Source organism: Neoarius graeffei, chromosome 21 (assembly GCF_027579695.1).
Source record: "Neoarius graeffei isolate fNeoGra1 chromosome 21, fNeoGra1.pri, whole genome shotgun sequence".
Lineage (NCBI taxonomy): Eukaryota > Metazoa > Chordata > Actinopteri > Siluriformes > Ariidae > Neoarius > Neoarius graeffei.
This window is the reverse complement of record NC_083589.1, coordinates 47,608,028-47,626,608: the sequence shown is the minus strand read 5'-3', so window position 1 is coordinate 47,626,608 and position 18,581 is coordinate 47,608,028. Positions and strand designations below refer to the sequence as shown.

Below are 18,581 nucleotides of genomic sequence, written 5' to 3'. Positions count from 1 at the left end.
GACGAAGTCGAGAAAGTAAGCGTGCAGCTCACGTTCACTTTAAACTTAAACTGAGAACACATGGTTTGTGTTTGCGCAAAAGCCTTTTTTTTAACATAGCCTCTCCTTAGGGCTGCTGACAAGAATTCCACAAAGACAGGAAAAATAAAAAACACTCTGCCTGATTTGATGAGGCAAACCTATCCAAGGACTCCCTCAGTCAAGGCAGACCCCACGGACGAGCCACCCAGTAACTGCGTCCCTCCCCACCCCTTCTACGAATAAAGGCCACATGTTATAATAAACTAAAAGTGGAAGTGGGGAAAAGGAGCCAGGCAACTCCCGGGTGCAAGGGTGGCACAACGTCAGCTTTGTGATTTCTCCTGGAATGCCTCCACTATTTCGGCTGATCCTGAAAAGGTTCTACAGCCAGGAAATCCAAACCATCCACAGCCAACAAAGCTCCATCCACCCCTCCATTCCTCTGTTCTCGATTTCCCAATCAACCACACTCCCCTACCAAATACTGCTATGAATGGCACCTATCAGAGTAGAGCTAAACCCTACGATTAGAGGGAATTGCCGAAGGGCCCATTGTAGAGGAGAAAAATGTCTGCCAGAGTGAGGAATGTGGAAAATTCCTGGCAGGACAAGCAGCCTTTTGTTAAGTTTTTTTTTTTCTTCTTTTTTTTCTTCCTCCGGGAGGGGGTGTTCTGGAGGGAAAGAAAGGCGCAAATTGGATCTGCCTCTGCTGTTTGAAGTGAAATCAGTTCCCAGAGTTTTTCAAAGGGGAGAGGGGTCATGGGCAGCACTATAATTCAGGTTTTAGTTCAGTTCCATGCAATGTTCTAGTCCGAGTTTTGTTGTCTTGAGGGTCCTTACTAAGTCTTATAGGATCATATAGAGTATCTCATATTCATTTGTAGTTCCTTGTCTTTTGGTTGTGTTTTGGTTTTTGCAGCCTGTCTTTCTCCAGTCTCTCTCCAACACACATCCTGTGTTACTGATAGCTGTGCAAGTTATTCATAGCCACTTATATAGCATATAAGAGACCATGTGTTCTTGGAACTATAGGATGCAGTTGTGGTTTTGTTCAGGAATAAGAGTTGAGTGGGAAAGAATCCATAAGGAGCAGTCAACTCCGCCCATAGTAAGCTGAATGATGCAGATGTTGTGGATTAACCTGTGTTGCCTGGAACAACTCATGCCTTGTGTCCTATTGGCAGTGAAAAAAAAAATACGCTAATAACATGAATCCTCACTATGTTTTCATAGAATCTGAAGAATAGCAGAAACGTGGTGAGAAAACATGGAAAAGCACCAACTATTTAGCAAAGGGTGGTGTATTTACGTACACAATGTCCGCCTTACAGCAGTACATGCTGGATGAGCCCACTAGCTCATTGGCTGATTTTCTACTCCTGACTGTTTATTTTACTTTTTTTTTTTACTTGCGCATGAAAATCTACATCCTTATTGGCATTTTTCTCCTTTAGTGAGGGCTCATTTTGTTTGCCTTTCCTTTGAATTTTGATTTTTAGACTCAGTCATTCTGTGCATTGATCATAATAGTTGTGAACATTAACAGCTAATTGACTGCTAATGTGAGCATATCTGTGGGTTGTTTGTTTGTTTGTTTGTTTGTTTGTTTGTTTGTTTGTTTGTTTGTTTGTTTGTTTGTTTGTTTGTTTTTGGGGTTTTTTTGGAGTAGGAGCTGAATGGAGTTCACCTGCTTAAAGCATCCTCCACAAGCATGAAATTAAACACAAATCTGAGCCGTACAGCACCAGACAAAAGTTTAGACACACCTTCTAATTCAATGTTTTTTCATTTTTATTCATTAAAAGACACTTCACGTCTTAAAGTAATGATCGATGTCGTTTCTCTTTACTTAGTTGAGCGGATCTTGACATAATATGGATTACTACAGTTGTGGAATAGGGCTATTTACTTTTTTTTATTGACTACTTACTGTTGGATCTCAAATGCATTAAGAAGGAAAGAAATTGCACTAATTAACTTTTGACGAGGCAGAGCTGTTAATTGAAAAGCGTTCCAGGTGACTACCTCATGAAGCTGGTTAAGATAATGCCAATAGTGTGCAAAGCATCATCAAGGTAAATGCTGGCTACTTTGAAGAATCTAAAATATGAAACATATATATTTGTTTTTGAAGAGGTTTTTTTTAAACAAATAATTCCATATACGTTATTTCATAGTTTTGGTGTCTTCAGTATTGTTCTACTGTGTAGAAAATAGTTTAAAAAACCCCATAAATGAGTAGGTGTGTCCAAACTTATGACTGGTACTACTGTATATTTCAGCACACTTTCAAAGCACTGTGCATTAAAAGCCCATTGAACTCAAAACCAAACCAAATAAATATTTTCTGGTGTTGATTTTCACTGTGCAGAAATAGATTGTGTCTATTTGATTTTTTTTTTAACGTTACATAGTTCACATTCGTAGTTTTGATGTCTTCAGTCTTGTTCTACAATGCCAAAATCGAGAAAAACCTATGAATGAATAAGCGTATCCAAATTTTTGACTGGTACTGTATTTCTATAGCTTTACGCTGACGTTTCTCCTTGTTTTTGTGATATCCTCATCATTTTAGTTTCTATATCCTTAAAAATGCTATTGGACCTGTACATGCAAGCTAGGTATTTGAATGTTTCATGGAAATATTCTGGATGTGTACAAGCCTCTAGATGAAACACATCAGTGGAAGAATTCACAACTGCAGCCCTGTGTCGGTCCAGCATTCCCCCAACAGGAAACAGAGGCAGTACATGTGGGGCCTGAGACTGATAGAGGCATGGATTGTGGAGAGGCTGTACCATCAATAACACAGGCCACATACCTTACCCTGCTCTTACAAACACAGTTGCCACCCCCCGTTATCCCTTTTCCTTTCCTCTCTTCCCCTTTCTCACGTCAACACTCCTGTGAACACTGGCTATATAGGATGAGTGCTTTCATGTTTGGTGCAGATGATAAAATGACTGTGGACTGCATCTGATAACAATAGCTTGACATGGATTGTTTGGTTTTGTTTTTTCTTACTTTTGTGCAATCGAAAATAACATTCGTAAAAAATATAAACATATGAAGTAGAGGCTGGGGCTGACTTCGTTCTCATCCAGACCGTACATTAACGTAGACTATCACTATCAGTCACGTCAGGTGAGTTAAATGCCTCTGTGCAGTGGCAGCTGGTGGTAATTTTTTTTTTTTTTTTGGGGGGGATGCAGTGAATCACTAATATATAATTCATGAGTATATAATTTAAAGGATATTTCATAGAACTTTTAGCATTTGAATCTGAACTGCATTTCAGCTTAATAACAAACACAGTACACAGAAAAGTTCTGACCCTTTTGTTCAAACAAAAAAAAACCCTAAACTTGTGGTTTCGTCATCTGTCCTTTGTTGTAATTTGCACTTTGATTAGACAATGTGTGCTCAGTCTATCAAATTTATTCTCCAAACATATTTAAGCAGAAAAATAACGATAAATTAAATAATCCGCTTTGTTCACGTTCATTACACCTGCGTCTGAGACCATAGCACATCTACTGGTGACGTATTAAGGAAACGTCACCAAAATGGGCTAGAATATATTAGTCCATTGGAGCTCAAAACTAAGGCTACATCCACACGACAACGAGATGTTATTTAAAAAAATATCGCGTCCACATGGGCAACGATCAGTAAAATATCAGGTCCATATGGCAACGCAACGCTTGCTGAAAACGATGCAATACACATGCCACACCTCTAGGGGCGCTGTAAGACGGTCCCATCGGAGACACCAGAACAATAGAAGAAGTAAGGACGCATGCGCATAAACTATTATGCGCGAGACTTCATATTAGCCACAAAGTCAGAAAAATCTGTTCGTAAAATTACATTATAATGACCAAATACAATGAAAAGTATTTTTCCAGTCTCACCTGTGAAAGATAATCCCATGTGATCTCGTTTGGACAGTAAACCTGTTGGTACAGTTAAACGCAGCACATGAATGAGGCATCTTTATTCTCCGCTTTGACCCATCCAATATGGCGGCGAGGATGACGTATGATTCTACGCGGAAGGCGGCGTCTTTAATGGTCCGGAATAAATTGAATGCTACACGTTGATGGATTAATTTATTCTTCTATGCCCTTTTTGAGGAATGTATTGTAGGACTTAAACCAACATCTGAAGAGGTGAGATCGCTCCTTTTTTTCCCTATTTTTGCTGGTGGGATTGACTCTGCCCTAAGGGCTATTCTCTCTCTCTCTCTCTCTCTCTCTCTCTCTCTCTCTCTGTCTCACTTTGCACCATTACACAATAAATATTCACAGTGAAAATATTTTGTAAGCGCGTTTCATGAACCAAGTTATAGGATTTGTTGACAACTCGCATCGAGTTCGTTACACTTCTACCCGGCGTGAAGCACTCACAGTCATGTGGTTGTGACGTCATCATAAACAAATCCGTTCTACTCATCCAGACGACTTCGCAACGGCAACATTGCCAGATCTTTCCACTCTGGAACCCGTTCTCAAAAGATTGCGTTTTGGGGCACCCAAAATGCTGGTGCCGTGTGGACGCCAGGCCGAAACGATAAACAATTGTATCGGATTCACCTGAATCCGTTGCCGTGTGGACAGGGCCTAAGAAGGTGTGTCATGTTGTGGAGTCATGCGACATGACTGTTGCTAATTGGCTGCATGAACCTACAGCACTGGGCTCGTTAGCCCACAGCCTCACTTCATATCATTCTCTGTTTGCTTGTTTTTTTGTTTTTTGTATGACCGCTAGTGGTGCTATTACACTCAGTTTCAAAAAAAAAAAATCACAAATAATCCTCTTTAAAAGGTTTGTTAACTACAGGTAAGATTATGTGGATGCCCAAAGTATGAAACCTTATATTGATTTTTCTTTTACCTTTGAGAGACAGGGAGTCTTAGCCCTGCTAGCACATTGATATGAGCCAGTCCTGCCTCTGTGTAATAAAAAATACAATAGCAGGTATAATAAACATGAACAAAGTGGTTTACTCTCTCAGTAATTCATTTTTAAAAGTATAGATGACATAATCCGACCATTTTCTTCCTGAAACAAAAAAGCTAAATAATTGCAAGTGTAGCTTTTTCAGCATGCTTACTATTTGGAAGAGACATTACATGATTACAGACTTAAAATACTTATCTTAAAAAATTAAGAAACATAAATGGTGCTTCTTTTCATTGAGTGTTTGTGTGCTCCTGTGTGTATGTATCATAGTTTGATGCCCATGACGAGACCTTGTGATATAATTCCATCTGAAATTTTCATAATAGTATCGATGATGAGTAGTAGATTTTTGTTAGCTCTCGTTTTCGACATCATGACTAACCGTTACCACTCAGGGGTTTTGTAGTAAGATAGAATGAATAAAAATGGCCAGTGGAACTCTGCTAAGTGGAGTACTGCAAATATGTGGTGTGGACAATGAGTCAGACTTGGGTGTATATCGACCTTTCTGGCAGGAAAATTGGCTCTGGAGTTACTGCAGGAACGGAGGTAAAGGAGAATAAATATAGGAAGGTAAGCAGGCATTAACGGACAAGAAAGAACTGACAGAATGTGCGACAAAGGTTAAAGTGCATATCCTGAACCAATTTAGTTTTTTTTAATATATGAAAGAATGTCCCTTTACACACTCATCCAGAAGCGTAATTTTGCACAAGGCCATCTGTCTACAGCAGAAAAAAATAAAATAACAAAACGCGTCTGGAAAAATCCCAAGGGAGTCTGGAGCCAGATTCAAGACGTTACCTGTGGAAGCGCCAGCAGGCTGTGAGAGCTTTGCACGGTTTCAGTGCACAGCCTGTGTAGACCAAGCGCTCCCATTTCTCTCTCATTGTCCGGTCTTTTGGAAAACGATGAGTACTAATCCCATCAAGATTGGTGTTGCTACACCCTCCTACGATACATCTGTTAGCCATTTTAATAATTACATGATAACGTTGAAGAAATTTGCAGAAAACCACCAGGTCGTTTTCTCATAAACAAACCAGCGCTGACGTAGGATTCAGAGGGAGGCGTCCCGCACGCGACATCACGAAAATCAATGTTTGCTGGGAAATCCAAACGCCAAGTTTTTTCAGAGGCGGATCAATTCGCCTCAAATGGCTTGATTTCAATTGAATTTTTCTCGTATTGTGCAAGATAAAAAAATTGCACAAAATGCAAAATGTGACAGATATTTGACCAAAGTTTAATATAAAATAGGAGAATTACATTGATCTTGCTCCTGAATTTACCCGTGATATGTACTTTAAGGTGCTCATAATTTTTAGCTCTGACTCTCGCAACCATCCAAGAAATGGACAGGAGTGTATTAGAGCCACAAAGTGCATCAACATTTTGCAGGAACATACTGTGGGGCCACAGTAATACAAATCCATCTTGGTAAAAATGATAAATAATAGCTAATATGTTTTATGCTGCTTATTACAAAATTATGCTAAGCACTGTTAATTAGCATTATTAAGGAGAAGGAAACATTGTAATAAACAAAGCACGTGTGACTTATTCTTTGCATATTTCTTCTTGTTTAAGTTTTTTTAATAAAACTGACAGCTCATTTGGATGTTAATCCCATCCATGGCTTAGATTCCGAGAGAGAAAATTGGCCATGCTGTCTGGGTGACACCAACCAATCGTACACATCTGTGAGTTAATGTATGCAGAAGAGGGCAAGTAGCCAGGCGCGGTTTTAAGGGGTGGCAAAAGGTGGCAGTTGCCACTGTAAAAATATGTCTTGCCACCCCAGTTGCCCCCCTATTTTAAAAAGAATTATTTATTAAAACACATTTCTGAAATTCAATTATCTATCTACAGAGATACTAAGCCCTCATCTCATCTCTACCTACCGTTATTTACGTTATTTCACACCCCACCCCACCCCCGGAATTTTGAAATGGTTTCACCCAGAGAGAGACGTTCTTCTGTTATGATTCTTCTGAATGCTCGACTTCTGATGAGGCAACGTGCTGGAGCAAAGAGGTTGGTCAAATTGTTTTCACCTGATAGAACACAGTCTTGTCCTTTCTATGTTAAATGCATTTTGGTACTCAATTATTCTTTTAGTCCAGCTATCTTTATTATCAATATTTTTTATATTGGTCGGTCAGCAGCTAGACTAGCATGCTAGTCTTGCTCTGCAAGCATAGAAGCTTTAGTTAGCTATCTAGCAGGTTAGCCTAGCTCGCGTTTTCGCCTGTGTGCTATTCAGTTTAGTGATATACTTAATTTGTTTCTTTTAGTTTTACGGAAATCGAGGGTGAAAACATCTGTATAAGTTTGAAGTCTTCTGTAAAGATCCACAATCTAAACCGTTCGCTATCTGTCTATTTTTTGATACATCGCTAGGGCAGAATGGTTCCATTCATTGCTTGGGAATATACTTTCAGAAAAGATGGTTTAGATGGTTGAATCCGTTTTCCTTGATGGTACAATAGCTCAATACATATTTGACAAGATGACTTGATTGTGAGTCTTTCTTGAGCGTAAGTAAAAATGATTTCTACGATTTGCATAAACTGCTGCATCGACAACCTATGCCCCCCTCCTGGGACCTATGCCCCTCCTTTGCCACCCTAAGGAAAAATCTCTGGAGCCGCCACTGCAAGTAGCACTTTCCTCAATGTGCTTAGCTGCCCTGTGATGGACCATAAGCAGCATTTCGAAACTATGTGGTGGCTGGCTTCACATGCTAATTCAGAAAGAGGGAGTCAGTCAGCGCGTTTACATGCACATCCAAATCGAGCTACTGTCGGTAATCGAGCTAAAGGCCTCTGCATGCTCTTGCGACAAGGCTTTCGCAGATAGCTTTTCGCAGACAGTTGTAATTTATTGTTGAGCAGGGAGTAATAGGCGTGCACGATGTTATTCACCGGCACAACGCAAGGGGGCGCGAAGTCGCTAGGAGTAGTTGGTGGGTGTGGTTAGTGGAGTGTTTATCCTCCGGTTACTTATAATGACTAGAACTTTTTTTTTATAATGACTAGAACTGGAGTCGTATAGATGTACGTACTTCCTCAATCAACCGCTCTTCATGCTGCTCCATCTTCGTTCGTGTTTTTAAAAATGCCGGTCGTGAAAACAAAACAAACTGGGAAAGTAGGGAAACGGAAGTGCGTGTACAGCGGATGTAGACTGGACCAATCAGAGCCCTCTTGTCTGCGACGCTGTCTGCGAGGCTTCTGCGGTGGTCACAATTTTTGGGAGGTGCGCGCAGAGCGTCTGCGAAGGTGGGGGGGGCTACGCAGACGCTATCTGCGACACCGTCTGCGAGGACTGGGTTGTCAGCATAAATTGGCCTTAAGGGTCCCAGCAGGGGTGCCAGAGAAATCCAATCCTACATGCACACAAGGAAATCGAGCTATTGTGTGAGGTACATTGTGCACCCGAGCCACAGGTGGCGCTACACGCCCCATCGTGTTGGTACACTTCTGGTTGTCGTCATGAAGAAGAGCTATTCAAGAGTATAAACAAAGTTATCAGTTCCGTGTTCACAAGAAGAATGACGACGTTCATTCTCCTTGTTCCTCCTGACCTCTTCTGCTGCTCGCTACTACTACTGTTGTCATGCCGACCGAGGCTGTTGTGTTTCCCGCTTGTGGTCTCGTCACTCGTCACTTCTGGAAGGGGCAGTGCTGAAGTAAGTAGCTCGACTACGTAGCTCGATAGGGTTTACGTGCACTAAGTAGCTCGGCTACAATCGCATAATCTAGGTCGCGTAGCTCGATTACAAGAAATCCAGTTCAGTTCGATTTCAGCAGAGCTAAGGTGTTTCCATGGCATTTAGAACTTCGATTTCAGTCGAGCTACGGCAGAAATTCGATTTTCTCTATGTGCATGTAAACGCACCGAGTGTGTGCTCATCCTAGGTGTAGGGCAGAGTAAATTCGAAAGAACCCGATGAAGACCTGAGAAGGTCAAAACGTCTGAGCGTCAGTTTAAAAAAAACACTTAGGAGGAAAAATTTGCATACAGGCTTTTGTTAAGGCTTTTTTTTTTGGCTTCACATGCTAACCTTCAGCTTCCCTAGTTAAGAGCTGGCGTATGATGGGGAACGCTAGCTAGTGGGAAAGAAATTTGTAGAAATGGGGTTAAAAACGCTGACAACACATATTACCTGCTTATTTCTTCCCATTTCGTGTGCAAGTGAAAACATGACAGAGAGTGAGTGAGAGAGCAGAAGAGCACATTGAGCATCCACTAAACCACTGATTCACACTCACACTCACTGAGTCACAGAATTGCCAGACTCCTGGGATAACTACAGGAATCACTGGCCAGAAAACCCATGGGGCCAAGTTCAATATTTTGCCTGGGAGATTTGTTGAAGCTATAAAAAGTTTTTGATGTTTGACACTGAATTCCCATCACACTGTCCTCCCTCAAGCCTATATATGCAAAAACAAAAAGAAGAAGAAAAGAAAAAAGAGGGGGAAAAAAACTTTTCACACTTTGGCAGAGGCTGAGGGTTTTCCAAGGCTCTCCACCACGCTTCAAGACTGTTGGATGAATCCCAACCCCAGCGCTCATCTACTCCACCGATCCACCTCCTCCCCACTGCCGGACTCTCCCTCCCATTTCCCTGAGCTCTAATTCCGCTCCTCACCACCTGCCAACATTGTTTGTCTCATAGCCAAGAGCAGCACAGCCTTGTGTTAGATGAGAGTACTTCCTCTACGCCCCCCCATCCGCCCACACCCCACACCCCCCTGCTCATTCATTTACTCATTCTCCTGCCTTTTCCAAAGGCGTAGGGTGCGGAGTCTCACTGGTGTTAGGTCTGCAATGACTAATGTCCCCCCACATACACTGAATTGGCAATGGCTTCCTTTAAAGTAATGTACAGGAAGGTAAGCGAGAGGTGAAAGGGCTTTAGGGCTACAGGTAATGTCACTATGTTTGGTGTCTGTGCCTCTTGCTCATACACAGAGTCAGCTGTGTTTGGGTGGCTGGTTGACTCAAGAGCAGATGAGTTCAATGGACGTAGTTGAGGAAACTTACTGAGGGGAATGGAACAAAGCACCTGGCAAGTGAAAGGGCACCATAAATCAAGATCTTGTCTTATACCTCATATCAAAGGAATTCTTGGTACTAAAGGCTGCTGATGGCTTGCATTGCACTCATTGTCTGAGCCATTTGTCCTGGCTGTGGAGTTGCAGCACTGTCCCTGACACAGTGATTTCTATGAGAAAACACAATGAGGCATAAATCTATTGTTTTTGCACCTTAGCCATTTATTTCCATGGAAACAAATGGACAGGTTGTCTGCCAAGCAGCCAAGTGCTAAAAATGCAACTGTGACATTACTAGCAAGAGAGGTGGTCAAACTGCCCAGGAAGAAGAGAAAGAGCTTCCCTCTCCACTGTAGTTCTGCTTGCTTGGTGAGGAACCAAATGCATAAAACTCAGTGGATACCAGCCAGCTGGCAGCATGAAAGGGGGAACTGCTGTGCACAACTGATTAATGCTAGCTGTTTGAGGACAAAGATTCTTCCTCACCCTGCCAACTGTGGAGCCTGTCCACTTGGCACAGAGGACCCTGTCCATCTCAGCACCTGTGCAGGATGCACACTCGGAAAAGGAAGAGGGAGACTGTAAATCAGGGCTTTGGCATGCTTAAACAGATCGACCGAGCAGCACAGATGCTGGATTGGAGGACTTGCTAAATGCTTGTAAAATTGTAAAAGGCATGCCAATATTATATATATGTAACCTTCTGAATCTTTCTGTAGTCATCAATGGTAAGTGTTGGCACAGCTATCTGGGAATATGCTGGTTGATGGTTAGCAAAAATGTGACGCGCAGTGTGACGTCATTGAACAGGACAAGATCTCTTCATATTGACATTCTGTGCTAAATCAGCTTCTCAAGGTCAAGACTAGACACAGCTCTCTTTTCTTATCACCATGGGGAAGGCAATTCTTATTGCTGCTTAGAAAATTTCTAGATATCCACACCACCTGTGGAAAAATGCCGTCAATTATCCAAGAGCCAAACAACACTTGTGTGATTCCATATCCGTCAATGTTAGCCTACAATCATTTTGTATTTATTAATAATATCAGTACATTATTGATATAAGCAGGTTGCAAATTATGATAGTATTGGTACCCTCGCTAGTTGCTACATGGCATGGAAATTCAGAAAACTCAGTTGTAGCGCTCTGCATAGAAACTAGGTGTTTTCCGAGAGGTTTAAAATATTTGTTTTAAAATCAAATTAATCAATCATATTATAAATAAAATATTTAAAAAAATTTTTTCTTTTTTAAGTTAACAAGGCTACTCTTAAATGGGCATGTTTTTTCATCCAAATCAGTGTTTAACTGGAAAAAATATTCTTATTAGTGTACAACACAGAATTAAACCTATACACTCGCCGGCCAGTTTAATAGGAAGTTGCTCTTGAACCCAATGTGGTTTTGTGCTGTTGCATGCTGAGATGCTTTCCTGCTCACCACAGTTGTAAAGAGTGATTATATGAGTTGCTATATCCTTCCTGGCAGCTCGAACCAATCTGTGCCAAGTTTCCCAAAAGCATTGTAACACAAAGATCATCATTAAATGGTAGCGTGAGCAGCACAATGAACACACTCTCTCCTAGTTAAGATGCTCTTAGCGTTAAGAGGCTTTTGGGAAACCCACCCCTGGCCATTTTCCTCTGACCTCTCTTATCAACAAGGCATTTGTTTCCACCCACAGAACTGGCGCTCACTCAATGTTTTTTGTTTTTTGCACCATTCTGTGTAACCTCTAGAGACTGTTGCGTGTGAAAAGCCCAGGAGATCAGCAGTTTCTGAAATACTCAAACCAGTCCATCTGGCTCAAACCAACACCCATGCCACAGTGAAAGTCACACTTTGAGATCACAGTTTTTCCCGTCCTGATGTTTGACGTGAACATGAACTGAAGCTCTTGATTTGTATCTGCATGATTTTTAAGCATTGTGCTGCTGTCAGTCAAGGGATCGGCTGATTAGAGAACTGCGTCAAACAGCAGGTGGATGGGTGTTCCTAATAAAGCGGCTGGTGAGTCTAAATGTCATGCAGCATGAGAGTCATACATGAGCACAGTGTGTGCTGACTTAACACTGGCTGTATATTAGTGCATTTCCTTAAACTTTTGAAAGAATAATATTTAAAATTCCTTTTCGCACTTTTTGATTTGAACGATCTGTAACAGCTTTAGAAAGTTACTCTGCTTGAAAATGTTACGAAAGGAGGACAGTGATTCATATGCTAAAAGCATAAAGTAGCTGATAGGGGTCTCCTTATGATTTCAATTTCTTTTTTTAAACTCTCTGACGAGACGCACGCATACTCGGTCCCTTCTGGGGTAGATATGGTTAAACACTACTTTCTTTCCCTTCTGGTGGCCAGAGCCACCTTCTTCCATTAACCATTTAGGAGGGTTGGGGATGGCTAATGGTGGGGGGGAGGCAAAGGAAAACATTCCAGTGGCCCCTTGTAGCTAAAAAGGATATGCTATAATTAGTTCCAGGAGGGCGAGTGGTAGCTGAATGAAGAAAGCTGGCTTGTTTATCCAGTAAAAGAATGGCAAGGCTCATGACAAGTCCACCCTGTATATGTGGAAGCAGCCATGTGGCCATGTGGCTATGGTGGATGCCTGGGTCATGCCAATTCATCTGTAACAAAATAAAGCTACCAAACAGATCATAACCCAGTCTTTCTAAGCAACACAGCCACCCATACATGAGGACAGGCCAGTGGATATACATTCCTTCAGTCCATTCATAAAAAAAGAGAGAGAGAGGGAAAGAAAACAAGTTGGTGCTCTGTCCCTGACTGCCTTAGTTGAGTTAATGGGCAATTTCTGGTGTGCGTCACAGCCCTTGGATAAATGAGACCCATCTACAAAAGCGGGCCTTGGAGAGGACACTGCTTGCTACGCTCTGATAGCAAGCTGCTTCCTTGACTCATTCTCATTCATAAACTCACTTCATTGTACATGACTCCCACTACACAGCTCACTCTGTTAACGGGGGTTTAAAAACTGCCACACCAGCTGGCCACACACCAGATAGAGAAACACAACTGCACTGATGTAGTCATAATGATAATAATAATAATAATAATAATAATAATAACAACAATATACCTCATTTAATGGGCTTGATTTCCCCCACTGATTAACTATTTAATGCATAGCATACACACTAATGGACAGTCAGTTTAAGTCTGTTATTGGAAATAATATGATGTAATCATTTGAAACCGTTACTGTAAATCCTTATATTAATTTCTTTCGCTGTCTAGACTGTGCTTTTTAATGTCTCTGGTACAAACATGCTACAAAATAAATAAATAAAATAAAACTAAATTAAGCAAAAAAAATTTACAGCCTCTTTTTAAAACTATTCTTTTTAAATGTACTTTTTTTTAAATCTGTGGTATATATATATATATACACACACACAAATGGAGATGAACTTCTTAATATGTGTCTCAATATAAGTGAAAATGTTTTAATATAAGTGAACATTTCATATGGCATTCAATTTTATGTAATTAAAAAATAAATGAATCTTTATGTTTTAAATGAACGCATGAAGAGTTTTTTTTTTATTCTGTTATTCTCTTTCCTGTCATTTGTATCTTTGTTAATTATTCAATTTTCCCATATTTTCTCCTCTCAGCCTTTGTTTCCTAATGTTGCACTTCACATATAAAACCGTCCAATTAATAAAGGCATCCCTTCCTACTTATATATTTAATAATAAAAGCTAGTGATATCATAAACTGACGTTTTGACATCACTGACATCATCATCAGAGTAAAATAAACAGGTGATTACGAGTCAGTTCAAGTTTTTATAACGTCCCAAGAGAGTGCATCAAGTAAAAACTTTAGCATGTACGGAATCAGATTGGATGCTTAATTTTGGCTTCCTACTTAATGTTGAAATGCCTTCCATTGTTGTTAAGTGATATTAGAACAGCTATTTGCTTACTAGCTTAAAGTTCTGATACAGCCCCATTTTCCTGTCTGTCTGAGAGATTATATTTATAGTTAATTTCATGATTTGTTTGTCCAGGATGAATTGACATTAGTGTGTGTGTGTGTGTGTGTGTGTGTGTGTGTGTGTGTGTGTGTGTGTGTGTGTGTGTAGCCAGTAGACTGCGTTGGTGTGTGTGTGTACCTGCGGTATACATGCAACCACCATGAAAGAGCAGCCGATTGTGCCTCTGGGCATCAGTCCAGAAAAGCAGTGCAATAAACGTGACCCTCTTTATCAGGCCAGTCCAAAGTTTCCAGCAGTGGGTGGCAGCAGCAACAGCTAAACCCTCAAAAAATGCTCTCACACTGAAACCTCCATTATTATCCTACTCTGTTGGAAGATTGCTGCTTGCATTCTTGGATGATATAGTCAGCCAGGCTATGTTTTGCTCCAGTACAAACGCAATTATTTCTCAGCCATTTACTGATGAATCATTCGAACTTACAGGTCCAAGTTTCTATAATAGCTATGAATGCATGCAGGGATTATAGACTACTCAAGTGACCATATAGCTGCTGCAGGGCTAATATTCGTTTAACTGATTAATTTTCATATACAACAAATGAAAGGTTTCAAATCTTGAGATTTTTCATCTACAGCATTTTTCGTGCATGTTGCCTTTCTGCAAACAACAATTTAGACACATTTTCTCATTTCTAAGGGCAGTATTTGTAGCAGTCTATAAATGTTTATGTACAACACATATCTTTGTAGAATGCTGTAGAATTTTATAGAATTGGTCAGTTGACTGTATTTGTAAAAGAAGTTCTAAATATGCATCATTGGCCTCAGTTTTGATTTGATCACATATGGATACCACAAAACAAGAGCGACATCAATACCGATACTAAGTATAGGCCTGATACCATGCTTATTTACTCATAAAGGATGCCCTGATACCAACATCTGACACCAGGTGATATTATGTCGGGTAAGGCGAGTGTATGTTGCTGCACTCATGAACAGATGAAACCAAATTACAGTGATCTGGATGGTTTTCATGATTAATTATGGCAATCAAAGCAAAGCAGACTGCAAACTGTCTTTGTGAAAATATCAAGAGAAAAAAAACAATAGCATCTTCTTACAATACAAGTAACCTGATAAAACCTTTTTGCACATTAAACTTAGTACAAGGAATTCATCATGAGCAGCACACAGCAGCCAGTACTGGCTAGGAAAGAAAAAGTGGCAACTAATTTAATTAGGTTAATGCACTTCATTTAAAATCAACTACTAATGTTAGAAAAAACTAGACTAGCCGCTTAAGTGCATGAACACACACGTGCGCACACACACGCACACACACACACAAAATGCATGCTGTTTATGGCTAGTATTTAAACTGGAAAACATAAACAGAGCTAAATAAGATGTTCTGTGATGCCCTTGATTAATACTAAAGGCCAAATGATAACTGGAAATGTTACATAAAGACTTCATTCAATAATATTTTTAATGATGTGCCTGAGTGAATCGTAAACTCTATACAAATCAATTGAAATCACAAAAATCACAAAACCACAATTTGCATATATTGGGCAGTTTATTTAAAATCATTTACGAAGTTGCCATGATTGTGCAGCCTATAGTAGTCCGGCTGTGAAGCAACAACAAAACATGGAATTGTTCGTTTTGTAATAGAAGCATGAAATTTGGCACACTAGCTCAAGTTGATATATATATAATAATAATTCTAGATATGGGGGCATTTCAAATTCGGCTTCTAAACCCTGGAATACGCATGTGCAAAATCGACCCAACATGAAAACGGGCTAAACGAATTTTCTTTATGCTTCTGTGGCAGGGATTGTAATCAATATTTTTTCAATATTTTGATATCGCATGATCATATGAATGCAGATTAACAGCTAAAACTTTGAACTGCCAAAATGCTCTTCTGGCAGCCTTTTTATTTACTTAATACTGTATCCCTATGTCATATGACTAATCACGTGATATCTTTGAGAACAAGAAATTCTCTATTTGTGAGGTAGACATTCAATCAATGTGTCATTTTTTTGTAAGCAATCTTATAAAAATACCTTGAAAACAAACGAAAATTCATTTAGCCTCGTTTTCATGTTGGGTCGATTTTTGCACATGCGTATTCCAGGGTTTAGAAGCCGAATTTGAAATGCCCCCATATCTAGAATTATTATATATATCAACTTGAGCTAGTGTGCCAAATTTCATGCTTCTACCACAAAGTGAACAATTTCTCACCTTAACAGCCCAACTATAGCTGGCAGATATGGACAAAATGGACTTCATTCTACATTCAGCTTGAGGCTGCGATTTCGAATTCCCAACCTCCAACCAGGAAAAGCCAAAGAAAATCCCCCACCAACTTTAAATTCATACTCGCCAACTTGGGGTGGTCGTCTCAACTATGACTTCCTCTTCAGTTTACAGAGTGATGTCAGATGAACATGGCTGTGCACAGCATCAGAAGTAAATAAAGTAGCACTTCTTACCTTTTTAATTTCAGTAATTAGTAAACAAGAGAGTTTGCCCAGAGTGGCTAAGAGGTAGCGTGGCTGAGAGTGGGAGTGATTATCAGTGGGGGATTCTGGTAGTTCCTGAAGTAGGCTTATTGCATTAATTGTTAAAAAATTAAACAGTTAAACTCTATCAAAATAAAACAAAATATCATCAGAAATGCACTTCTTCTACCTACTTATAGCTGATAACGGATTGCTGGGGCTAACAAAATACATGGAAGGGTGTTGTTGCTCTTTCTCCTGCCAGGAGCTCATACAGAAACACAGCTGAGTATTGCTATCAGTATCGGCGAGTACCCAAAACACATACTCCTACATGTACTCGGCCTTAAAAATGGTATTGATGTGTCCCGACACAAAACCTTAGATAAGTGGCCACTTTTTACTGTACTGCTACGCAGTTCAAAAGTTGGATATTACACAGGAACAACTTTGGTAAAACATTTTCTATTTGCCTCACTTAACAGTTGGATTTCTGTGTATTGTTGTTGTTGTTGTATGTTGTAAACTTTTGACTGTGATCAACATTAGATTTCTTAGTGAGTGAAGTGAGTTTTGAATCAACAAAATTTTTTTGTTTGTTTTTTTATCATTAAAGCAAAATGATAAAAATCAGAAATCAATCCCGTAACACTGGCTCTGGGTCAATACACAAAAATTAATTTAAATTTTAAAAATGAGTATGCTTGTCCATCTCAAACAGCAGTTTCTAATCACTCGCACTGGCTTTAATTAATTGATTAATGAATTAACTAATTAATTAATAAACCAATTGAACAGGAATCCATGCAATGCCCAATACATTTGAAACTGAACCCATCTTATTATCCCCATCATAGAAAAGCACAAAACCTTCAAATAAGCATGCAGAGAGAGAGAGAGAGAGAGAGAGCGAGAGAGAGAGAGAGAGAAATACAAAAGTTCCCTCGCGTCCATTCAGAGTGTTCTTTCCCTGCAGGCGATCAATCTATCGAGGTGTCACTTACAAGCTGATAAACACGTTTTTAAGCTGCCTACAGAATTGCTGACATGTAGCTGTGGTCAGTCTGAAGTCTAAACTGAAATCTAAATATTTTCTTTAACGGATAATACAAACATTTGTACAATCTCATTAAGCACTTGCTGACGAGCAAGCAAGCAGTGGCAAGGCTGAGTGGAAGGCCTGTGGCAGTTTCCCAGGCAAAGCCTTAAGCCTAGACATGGATTAAATTGCAATGATTGATGGCAATTCCACATTAAGGAAAATCTTTTTAATCCAGGACTAGGTCTAATCTGGGCCCTTGAACATTCCTAAAGTATATTTAATGCCAATTAATACAACTGAAAATGTACAGTCAAATCTAATCTAAGAAAACAAGTCATTTAAGTTTTGTAAAGCAAATTTCTAGAACAAATACGTGTATAAACATCCATTTTAAATAGTCCAAAAAAATAGATTTGACTGTACATTAACTGTAAACTAATTTACACAGAGCTCCTCAGACATCTATATTTTATACATATAATCCAGCTATTGAAATATTAGGCCTACCTGTTTTTGAATTTGGAATAACCCCATTCAATTTCAGTAACCAGTCAAACAGGCTAATGATTAATAATTAATCTAATTAACAGTTATTCCGCAAAATAGCGTCGTACATGAGCCGATAGCCGATGAGGCACGTAGCACCAAGTTGGCTATACGACATGTACGACAAGATTGAGTGGAATGACTGTTTTACTCTATCCACATTCACTGGATTTTAAGAAACAGAGCATTTTTATTTTTTGCAAATTCGTGAAATAAAAACTTTATACAGAACATCCGACAAAATCGTTTCCGCGAGGGTGGACTTCTTGAAAACCTATCGATGGCTGCACAAATTGACTTTCGTGTTGTTTTTTTGTAGAAAGTGTCGTCTTGGTGTCGTGCCGAGGTATAGAATAGCTTTAAACATTTATTTAGTTCTTCCTTGGACATTTCAGTTATGTAATTTTCAAACTTCTTTAAGCTTTTGAACCAGTATAAAAAAATTCAGCAA

At 39.7% G+C, this 18,581-nt stretch overlaps 1 protein-coding gene across 2 annotated transcripts in view; it reads right to left on the bottom strand.

Moving 5' to 3' along the window:
* hmga2 (high mobility group AT-hook 2) overlaps positions 1-18,581 on the bottom strand; it is a 39,816-nt gene that overhangs the window by 14,851 nt on the left and 6,384 nt on the right. The window lies entirely within an intron of this gene.